Raw genomic sequence first — 11,070 nt, 5'->3', positions numbered from 1 at the left:
AGTGATGCAGGATTCTCAAACCCATCTCAAAGCCTTCGAATCCACGGCTCAATCTTTTGAGCCGCGCGAACCTCATCAAGAGAAGGTAGATCTTGCTCTGCGCCTTATGGACACTGAACGTCAAGGACAGCAACCGCCGACGGCACAAAATCCTCATCTAGAAAATCCACAGATATTGGAACAACAGGTTCGTCAGAAACATGAGAAGTGAGTGGAGAAGGAAGAGGAGCTCAAGAAAGGGCATCAGCATCAGCCATAGAACGCCCTGGGCGATGAACAACATCGAAATCATATATCTGAAGCTTCAAAGCCCATCGAGCCGTACGACCAACCAGGTTCTTCCGCTTCAGCAATGAAGTAACAGTAGCATGGTCACCTTCAAGTAACGTCCGAGAACCATGTAGATATGCATGAAGTTTCTCGAAACCCCAGACTACTGCTAAACACTCCTTCTCCGTCGTGGAGTAGTTCATCTCCGCTGGTTGTAATGTACGGCTTATGTATGCAATGGGATGGTGCTGACTAGGCACACTCGAGTTCTCTTGCATCAACACACCTCCAAGACCAATGTCAGAAGCATCCATGTGCAAAATAAAAGGTCGAGTGTAGTCAGGATATGCCAAAACTGGAGGAGTCATCAACAGTTCTTTGAGATTCACGAACACTCGCTCACAATCCGGAGACCAGATGAAAGATGACGTTGATGACTTCAGCAACGCTCGCAATGGTGTAGTGCGATCGAAAAGATGATCCACAAAACGACCGAAATACTGCACCTTACCCAAAAAGCACTGCACATCATTCACACACTTTGGAATAGGGAACTTTAGAACAGCCACAAGTTTGTCAGGATCAACTTGCAAACCCTCACGAGAAATACGGTACCCAAGATAAGTTGTGTCATTGGACCCAAACACGCACTTTGACCGCTTCAACTTTAAACCAACGTCGCGTAGCCGATCCAACACTTTACAAACATCACGAATGTGCTCCTCCCACGTCCCCTCCGAGTGGATCAAGACATCATTAATGAAGTCAGCCGTCACCTCCGGCATATCGCAAAGAACTTTGTCCATCATCCGCTGAAAAGTTGCTGGAGCATTATTCAAACCAAACAGCATCACCAAGAACTCGTACAAACCAAATGGTGTACGAAAAGCAGTCTTAGGAATATCTTTTTCGGCCATCGGTACTTGCCAATACCCAGAAGCAAGATCTAGCTTGGTGAACCAACGACTTCGCCCCAGACGATCTAAGAGATCAGCAGTGTGAGGAAGAGGGTACACGTCCGGGATTGTCACTTCATTTAACGGACGATAGTCGATGCAGAAACGAATACTCCCATCAAGCTTCGTCACAAGATGAGGTTTATATGCCCAAGGACTCCGCGACTTCCGAATAACACCCTTCTCCAACATCTCCTTGATGTTTGCTCGTAAAATCTTGATCTTCTTGGGTGACCGACGACGAACAGGAACCTTGATTGGACGAGCATCCCCGGTTGGAATGGGATGACGTATGGCAATCTTGGCCCCAGACGATAGGTCAAATTCAAAGAGATCAGAATACTTATTCATGAGCTGGTCAACAGCTGCAACATGAAGATCATCGGAGGGATCGGAAAAGGGAAGAGCAGAACAAGATGGAAACACAAGAGGAAATAATGGGGGAACAAAAGTAATGGAAGCAGAGGTAGAAGTAGAGGGACGAAGAGGTACAAAAGTGAGAGGAATGGATGAAACATAAGGAAGTGAGAGGAATGGATGAAACATAAGGAAGTGAGAGGAATGGATGAAACATAAGGAAGTATGAGACAAGGGGGAGAAGCCTCAAAGTCACACTTGGCATGATTCTGCTGCAACCAATCCATACCAAGAATGAGGTCAAAAGCTTGACTCGACACCACCTGCAACGACTGCAACTCAAGCTCAAGATCACCCACACGCATAACCAGGTCCGCCTCATCTCGTGCGCATGCATGTGTATAGCCGTTGCCATAAAGAATGAAAACTGGATCCGCCGCACGACGCAAGTGTAGACGACAACGTGTGGCAACAGGTCGAGCAATAAAAGATAAACTCGAACCTGTATCAACCAATACGGAGAGAAGAATAGGAGACCTCTTGTTATAAAAACGAGTTTGGAAAGTAAACACTGGATGAACCAGTGCCGAGTGAACCCCTTGATGATACTCCCCGAAAGAAAGATGAAGGGGTCACTAACTTATTCGCGCAAGGTCCCTCCATTACTTGCACGACTCCTCGTTTCCCGAATGCACCTCGGTATCCAAACCTTCCACCGCAGCAGCACCAACGGGACGTTGCGGACGCCAAGGTCTCCACCCAGGAAATGGAGGTCGCCAATCCGAAAAGCGCCGACAACGCCGATAAGTATGACCAACTTCATCACATGCCTAACAACGAACATCACGGCCACGACCACGTCCTCGCCCTTGTCCTTGGACTCGAGTAGCAACAGCATCAACCTCCATTGGAACAGGACTATCACTCATAGGAAGTGGAGCTGAAGGACGTGTAGCGAGAAGCGGAAGAGGCGACGTCTCATAACGTTGTGCCAAGCGAAGAGCATCGTCAAGGGTGGCAGGAGCAAGTGCATGCACAAGGCCAACAAGATCTTGACGAAATGCTGGCCACAACATTCCTAGCTTGATCCGCTCCGATATATTAGGCTCCGCACGAAGCAAAAGACTTCGGAAACGAACGCCAAATTGCATCACCGACTCAGATGGCCCAAAAGCATCGTCACAATCGTCGGCATGTCCAAAGGCACGTTTGAAGATGTCCAGAAGAACACTCCAATCCCCACGAGTGGCCGCACTCAATCCATTGTACCACTGCAATGCCGTCCCTTGGAGACACGTGGGAAACTCACGCAAACGTCGAGCATCATCCCAAGAATGATATGTGGCAATCACCGTGAAGTGATCGAACTAATGGTACACATCATCCCCAGGATTCCCACGAAAGAACTCCGGCTGAACGCGAGGATTAGCACCAAGAGCAGGAGGAGTTGGACCACGTGCCGTGAATGCCACCATCAATTGAGTTTGGTTGTTCAATTGCAATCGCATAGCATCAAGCAAGTGAACCAACTGTTGCTCTAGAGTCAAAGGAGGAGATTGTAGATTGGCCATGAAGATGAACGAAAAAAGAAAAAGCAAAAGAAGAGAAATGACAAAAAGCTGGAAAGAAATGGTAGATCTAGACAATGCAAAAAGCTAGATTTAAACCAAAATCCTGAAAGGAAAGAACAAAAGAAAGGAAATGGAAAAAGTTAGATCTAGACGATGCAAAAGCTAGATCTAAACCGAAATCCCAAATCCAAGCACTCCCCAGGGACAATCAAAAGTGCCCCTCACCTCCACCAATGTGAGTGCATGGAATATGGAAAGGGAATACAGAAATATGCATATTAATTAGCCCAAAAACCCTAGTTTATATACAGGAGTGAGTGGTCCGAATTGAAACCAATCCGATGGCTACCAAAATCCCACTACGCTAATATTAGTATACGGCATCGTAGCCGTACACTTGGCCCTCACACCATCTAATTTCATTTAACTCTAGTTATTTAATTCTAGCATTATTGTTTATCTTCTATATTTTATAAAATACATTTAAAACTCAGTAAATGGTGTAAAATACAATTTAATATATAAACACATATTAGGCAATTGCTACAAGGCACAAAACAAAAATCCTCAGTTTATATTAACCAAATAAATAAGTCATTTATAAATAAGTTAACATATAACTTAATAAACTAATAAATAAAATTTATTATTAAAAAATTTAGTTTTATAATTATATATTTGTAAGTTTTAAAACTAAATCTGATCTACATTCCATTCAAATATATCATATCAATAAATATTTTGCTAACACTATTTTGTATTGATTCAAGTTGAATGCATCTATATTTGTAGGCACAAATATTAATCTTTTAGCACCTGATTATTTAGATATTTCATTTAATATCCAAATACTAATTCAAACATTTTTAAAAGGAGCTTTAGGTCACTAAAGGTAGTAATATTCTCTTTGCAAGCTAGGAATAATAGAGATCATTACCGTCACACTCGAGATCGTGAAATACAGGGATCCTATTTAAAGGAGGAAGACCTTTGAATTCAATAATATGCTTATTAGACATTCTGAAACTTAATAATTTGCAGGGATAATATTCCAAATTATTAACAGTAACCATAAGTATGTAGCTTCCTTTGGATATCAATAGATCTATCTTGGCCTGCCAAAAGATTAATGCAAGGTTTGTTAAAAAATTTCTTTCAACTCTACTTTCACTTGCTTTGTCATATTTAAATGTAGATTTAGATAATTTTCTGTCTAAAAGTAGAACTTTGTTCATGATATAAAACAACTCTATATCAGCTCTAGAACCACGACCCCTTTCATGCTCTTCTCTAGGAGAGGAGAAAACCATGACAAAGCTGCACCATCGAGCAATGTCCCGATTGCATCAATTTGAGACTCGAGAGTGGGGTACTGCCGATGTTGAAGTGTGAAGATCAGCTCCATCTAGTTTAGGAATCCGCAAAGCTCTGAACATTTGTTTGAAAATTTTGCCAGGAAACTCACCTTCGGTTCAGGAACTTTGCTGGATCCTTGAGCCGAAAGTGAAGCAAGCTCCTGCTGCATGCAAAGAAGGGTCGCTTTCAGCTCGGTATTCTTAGACTGGATTTTTGTAAGGACTTCGGCAAAGAAATCAGGATGGCTTGAAGACTCCATTGGCAAAGAAGAAAGAAAAAGGGGGAAAAAAGCAAAGACTATCAAACAATCAAAACGAGCTAATGCAAAAATGAAAAAAACACAATCTGAATCAAACTGTCGAGACCCCAAACAAAATCAAGACTGGAAAATGCAGAAGACAAAGAGAAAAGCTAATGGAAACGAAGAAAAAGCCTTAAACTTGTGTTGATTCAGATTGTGGAGAAATGGAACAAGGCTAACCTATATATACTATAGGTTGATGAAGCTTCACCACCTTTGGATCGAAAACGGCTTAAATATAGCTAAAGTCGAGGAGGCACCACGTCATCATCAGGAATGTGGCTTGAGATTCAAGAATTATACGGGAAATCAGAGAGTCAAGAATAGGGAAGTGTCTCGAAAGTCAAGAATGTGGTTTGCAGGTCAAGAATCTGGTGAGAGTCAGAAATGTGACAAGAATTGGGGGATTCTTGACACACTCAACTCTACCAAAAACTATCTTCAGTTGTTCAAAGAGAAGCTCGAAGCATGTTTTGGCGAGACAGATCGGGTTCAGGCTGCCACCACAAAGATGAGACTCCGTTTGGCTCCGTTTGGCTCCATTTTGCGTGCTGGTCCTAGCATTGGGATGCTGGTTACTCTAGGACTGTTCTAAGTCGCTCCGAGCTCCTATCCCTTTCACTCCTTGGGCTTTATGCTCGGGAGTTGCTCTGTGGTTCAGTTCCATCACTTTTTGGCTCCATGCTTGGGAGTTTGGCATCGTTCTTTCCCTCAGTGGCCCAAGGCCTTGAACCTCGGGTTCCTATGGACACGTGGCATGGACATGTGGCATATGACACGTGGCACATAAAGGGTTTAGGTTCCACTTCATGGTGTTATCCTATGGTAAATCACCATAGAATAAAGGGTCAAAACCACGTGCACTACAATAATGCCCAACTCTTTCCCTACCTTAATGATCTGGCGCCACACCTCCTTTGTAGTGTCACACTCCCACAGCACATGCTTGACTATCTCAATTTCACCACACTCCCTGCACGTGCGACTCGCGTCATCTTGGAATTGCTGTCCAACCGGGAGACCGTTGTTCGCTACTAACCAGGAGGTGACTTTCACTTTTTCCTACACGGGCAGCTTCTAGAAGTGAATCGTGTTGTCCACCACTTGCTCCGTGTCAACCCCCTGTGCTATTCACTTTTGCCATAGCTTTGGAATCTCCTCTCTTGCCTCCTCCCACGATGTCAGTAGTCCATTCCGCACTTCCTTGACTGCATAGGAGAAAAAGCTTCCCATCCCTCGTCACCATGTGGCAGGGTCCTAGTCTAGATCTTCAAGCAGCTGTTGTTGCCACCATATCAATGGTCCATCGCCCTCTAGTAGGTCTTCCGATTCCACCACGTCCAGCCTCTTGTGTGACTGCCTAAGCACACGAATCCTCCCACATACCTCATCGTCCGTGACGTTCGGCATCATTTGTCTCTCACCCGTTGGGAGGAGCATATCTCCTCTTGCGACGCAAAAAGGCCATCCTATGTTGTGCTCTAGTGCAGTGACGAACCACACCTCGACATCCCCTTCTTCCCATGCTGGTGTAGGTGTAGTGAATGATCGAGTCCACTTCCCCAGCGGATGTCGCACTGCATCGTGCTCCTCCCACTCTGTTTGCTGTTGAATCGCCACAAAGTCCCCTGCTTTAAGGCATCTTCTCAGCCACTTCGTCCTTGCTTTCGTGTCGTTCACCACCCGGAGGAGTCGTAGAACGTCCAGCAGGATGTTGCGTTGCTTCCAAGGTCCAAAAACTTGAGTCCTTCTTGCTGTTCACCACCAATCCCTGTCGATCACTCCCGCCAGTTGTTTCATAGTCCAAAAGCCGTTTGCATGCATTTTTCTCCAGATTGTGTGGTGAGTCTCTCGTCCCAGTGTCACACCTCCCACTTTGAACAGTGCATTGAAAAACAGAGACTGGTTAAGCCACTCCTCAGCCCTAGTCGGTAGTACTTGCTCCAGCAGAAAGGCTTTCCACAATCGGTGAAGGCTCTGGATGAAGTTGCCCCTTTTCACTACTTGAGTCGGTCCTTTTACGAAGAGCCACTGTGGGTCCTCCTCCCAGGGTTTGGCTGCATTATGTTTGGGGTGTATCACTAGGAGGCTCTGCCAGAGCATGAGTCGCTATGGCTGTCTCCCCTGTTGTAGTCCTATAAGAAAAATCTTGTACCTCAACACCTTCGCCATGTCGCTGGGGTCAATGATCCTGAGCCCTCCTAGGATGCACGGCCTCGCTGTAGACTGCCATGCCACCTTGGCCATGGTTCGCCTTGTAACTAATGCTCCACGCCATATGTAGGTTCACACCATCTGTCACACCTTCTGCAATGTAGTTTCCAGCACCGGCCAAATCAAAAGGTGGTACCAGATGCTAGGGAGGATCATGCCCTTGACTACTATGATCCAAGCTAGGAGCCTGAGTTTCCTCAGTGTCCATTTTTGAACTGCAGTCCAGATCCTCCTGAGCAGCGTATCGTCCTGTGTGGCCACACTGTACTAGACCCCAACCTAGATGCCGAGGTACCAAGTGTCTTCGCCAGTGATATCTTATCTCTTGTCCCCAAGCCTCGATGCCTAGCTTTCCCCAGTTCACTCCTACTGACTTGTTCCAGTTTATAACTACTCCCGCTGCCATGTTGAAGTTCTCGAGCTTGGACCTTGCTGCGTCCAGGTTCCCTGGGGTGGCGAGCAGGAAAAGTGCAGTATCATCTGCAAATGCCCCATCCTACACCTCTTGTGTCATGACTTGAGTTCCCAGGAGTTGTAGTTGTTCAGAGGGCAGCACCAGGCCTTTTATATCCCCTCCATGTGCAAGGAAAGAGCCCAGTGTCTCTGCTACTATCAAAAACAGGTATATGGGTATGTAATTATCTTTTTTTTCTGCCATCAAACATCTTCTGTCTTGGGGAATTGGAAGCTTGGCAAGGCCGCCTTGGGAGAGAACGTCAAAACACAGATCGTACCTTCAACTTGAGCTCTTCAAGCTCTATGAATTCGGTAAGCTTAAACTCTCGTATTGCAGTTTGTTGATTTTTCTTTTTTGTATATAGAGGCCTGTCCCTTCTGTAGACGAGTGAGAGAAGCATTGACAGAGCTCGATCTTTCTGCCGAGGTAGTGTCTCGTGGAAGTTGCAGATGGAAACTTTTTCAATCTTTGTGTAGTTGTATCTGTGCCCAAAAGGATCTCGAGTCCATCGTGCGTTTGTGAAAGCGTCTGGAGGCAAAGAGCAGTAAGTGATACACTCTTGTCTGCAACAGATTCTCATCGAATATGACAGGTTTCCATTTCTCTTGGATCCAAACACCGGCGTGTCAATGTACGAGAGCTGTGAGTAATTTTTCTTTTCATCACAATCAGCTTGCATGAATGCCTCTGGCAGCCGATATTGTCAACTACTTGTTCCAGGAATATGGTGAGAGAAGAAGGCCAACATTCGGGATTTTAGAAAGGTAACAAGTTTTACTGAAGTGTAAACTCTTCGGTATTTCATCATAGTGTGTTCCAGCACCTTTAGTCACTGGCTGGGTTCCGACGATAATACGAGCAGGGCGAGGCATGTCACTGTGGAATGGAGCATTGCCAGATCCTCCACAGAATCTCCTTGAGCTCTACTCATACGAGAACAACCAGGTAAAGCGCTGTGTTTTCAAAGAATTCTAAAAGTTTTTTGGTAGTTTGCAAGGCTCGTAAGAGAAGCCCTGTGCGAGCTGGAACTTCCTTACATCCTCTGGAACACGGGCAAAGGGTCACTTAATTGCTCCAAGCTCAAGCAAATTTCGGGTTCAACACAGGTAACCTTTTGATCTATTTTTCCCTTCATTATCATTGTCAAGAACAGGTTCCATATCTGGTTGATCCCAACACCGGCATACAAATGGCAGAGTCTCTTGACATAATCCGCTATCTCTTTGCTAACTATAATTCGAACTGATGTTGATGCAGAGTTTCCTTGGATTGATCAGCTATCATCGTGTTCATTCCATTGAGTGGTACTAATAGTGTATCGAGCTTTTCTCCCAAGAACAGCGTAGGAAATGGCAGTTGCTACCATCAGCAAACGGAGGTACCAGCTAAACCGCAGTGTTCCCACAACTATGGACTGGTTGGCTTTCTAGAACGTACGAAGGAGTGTACGGGGTGATCTGGACTAGAGAGAGAAAGAGTTTAGGGTAGGCATTCCTTTTGTACCCCATTTTCAAGAAATGAGGCATTTGGCGCATCACCTGGTCGCTTTTCTGCTACCGCCGGGAACGAGCTCAAGGTTGGGAGGTATGGGTTATGATGTGGGGATCGTTCGTGATTTGGGGTCGTGTCCTTCTTGGTAGGAAGAGAGGAAATTCTGCTTCGCATGCATCCAGGATGTCCCTGGGGGGAGGGTGTGATGTCCTGGACTGAGAAAACCCAAAACGATGGCTGGGACAGCAGTGCTTGGGCAGAATTTGAGAGATTTGGATGCGCACACAGTGGCTATCATCCCTGGACACATTGATGAAAGGAAAGTGTTAGGTCTTTCTTTCTTGACTTCTCGACTCACTGACCAAACTTTTTGTGACGAGGTTTGAAGTTCTGGAGAGCAAGGACGAGCTTGATCTCATTGGACAACAACCACCAGAACCGCTGCGGCAGTTTAAGTCTTATATTCGTAAATTCGTCCTGTGTGGCGACTTGATACGGCTGTGCATCACTTTGCCAAGTTCCAGCCTTCTTGGATTGGTCCTTATCAGGTACTTTCTCGTGCTGGCACTAATTCGTATTGGCTAGCAGAGTTGAGGGGCAGGAAACCACTGAAGCCAATCAATGGAGTTCATCTCAAACGGTATTTCTTTTGACTGGTACAGTTCACGTTTCGTTTCTATTCTTTTAATGCTGTGAGTGTCTTTGCGAGAACTATTTTGTTACTCACAGGCCCGAACCTGATTCGGGAGCAGGACACTGTCTCCTGGGATAAGTTCTGTCCCATTCGCGATGCGGAGACAGCTTGTTGAGGGGCACGATCCTGTGGTACGTAATGCTTCTCTCTCCCCTGTCTCTTGAGGTTTCCGATCGTCACAGTTCTGAGGTGCATTCTTTGTCTCAAATCGCTGAGAATGTTAATCTGCATTTCCTTGCTTTCTGTCATAACTGTTACATTTGAACTGCTTTCTATGTTTTCTTGTTCCGTGGTCTCGTTCGTCTAGTTGTGGCCTGTCGTTAACAATCTTTCACTGGGGATGGCCAAAGCGCTTGGTCTCTCTGGCGTTGGAAAGTTTCATGGCGGTTGGTTCTCGTCGACAGTTGGCCAAGTCGCTTGGTCCTTTCGGCTTGTCAATCGACTGCCTATGACGGGCTGCTTCAAGGATGGATGAGACACGGGGAAATTTGTGTGATGCCTTTCTGTGCTTATTGTCTTTCTTTCATACCATTGCCTCGGAGCTTGAACATCGATGCTACCTCAGAATCTTTGACTTTGGACCTCCAATCACTTGGGATTGAGACTCATTCGCCCCTTGAGAGTGCACTCCATCAACACTGAATCTCTTAGTATCTGCGCACGTGGGACGTGCTTTCCCCAGTCAGTCGCCAAATACGAAACGTACGGGAGAGTGTTATAAGAGGGTAGACATTCTTTGGATGATGTTAGTGCATAGGTCATGAAGGGAACCGCCATGGAGATGTGCTCCAGGTCGAGATAGCTTCGTGTCGGCTGGATATGCAGTGGAATAACTCCAGCACTGCCAAGGAAGAGAACATAGAATTCAGGTGGTTTTACAACAAACCTGGAGAATCGCTCAGGTTTTTTGTGGTTGAAGAACTACATTTGTAATGAAGAGCAAGAGTCCCCAGGAGAGGCATGCAATCCATGACCTAGGTCAATCTGCTGAAATTTAAGTTGAACCTAAGTTGCAAAGATTGCAGGAAATTTCACTAAAGCATAAAATAGTGATAAAGTCATCTCTTATCTGTAAATTGTTTTTTAAGTTTTGCCATCTTGAGCTTAAGTATCAGGTGTTGAGTAGGATTGATGCTAATCTACCGTCAAGCATCCAACCTTTTACATATTTATCTAAATATTTATTTCGAAATATTTCTGATATGTAGATGATAAAAGAAAATTTAAAATTTTTAAATATATTTATTCAAAATGAAAGTAATAAAATACTTTAGATTTATATTATTTTAAAAAATTATAAGTTAAATTTTTAGTTTAATATAAAATGATGGTAACATGAAGAACAACAATATTTTCTAAATTTTGTAATATACTTCTTGTTTGCATCCTTTTTAAAAATATAT

The 11,070-nt window shown here is 44.7% G+C and overlaps 1 pseudogene; it reads left to right on the top strand.

The window, feature by feature from the left end:
• The first annotated feature begins 6,981 nt into the window (after positions 1-6,981).
• LOC9631943 lies at positions 6,982-10,622 on the top strand (annotated as a pseudogene).
• Positions 10,623-11,070: the final 448 nt, after the last annotated feature.

Source organism: Selaginella moellendorffii, unplaced genomic scaffold (assembly GCF_000143415.4).
Source record: "Selaginella moellendorffii unplaced genomic scaffold, v1.0 SELMOscaffold_14, whole genome shotgun sequence".
Classification (NCBI taxonomy): domain Eukaryota; kingdom Viridiplantae; phylum Streptophyta; class Lycopodiopsida; order Selaginellales; family Selaginellaceae; genus Selaginella; species Selaginella moellendorffii.
Note: the sequence above shows the minus strand (reverse complement) of the source record. Positions and strands in the feature narration are given on the sequence as shown.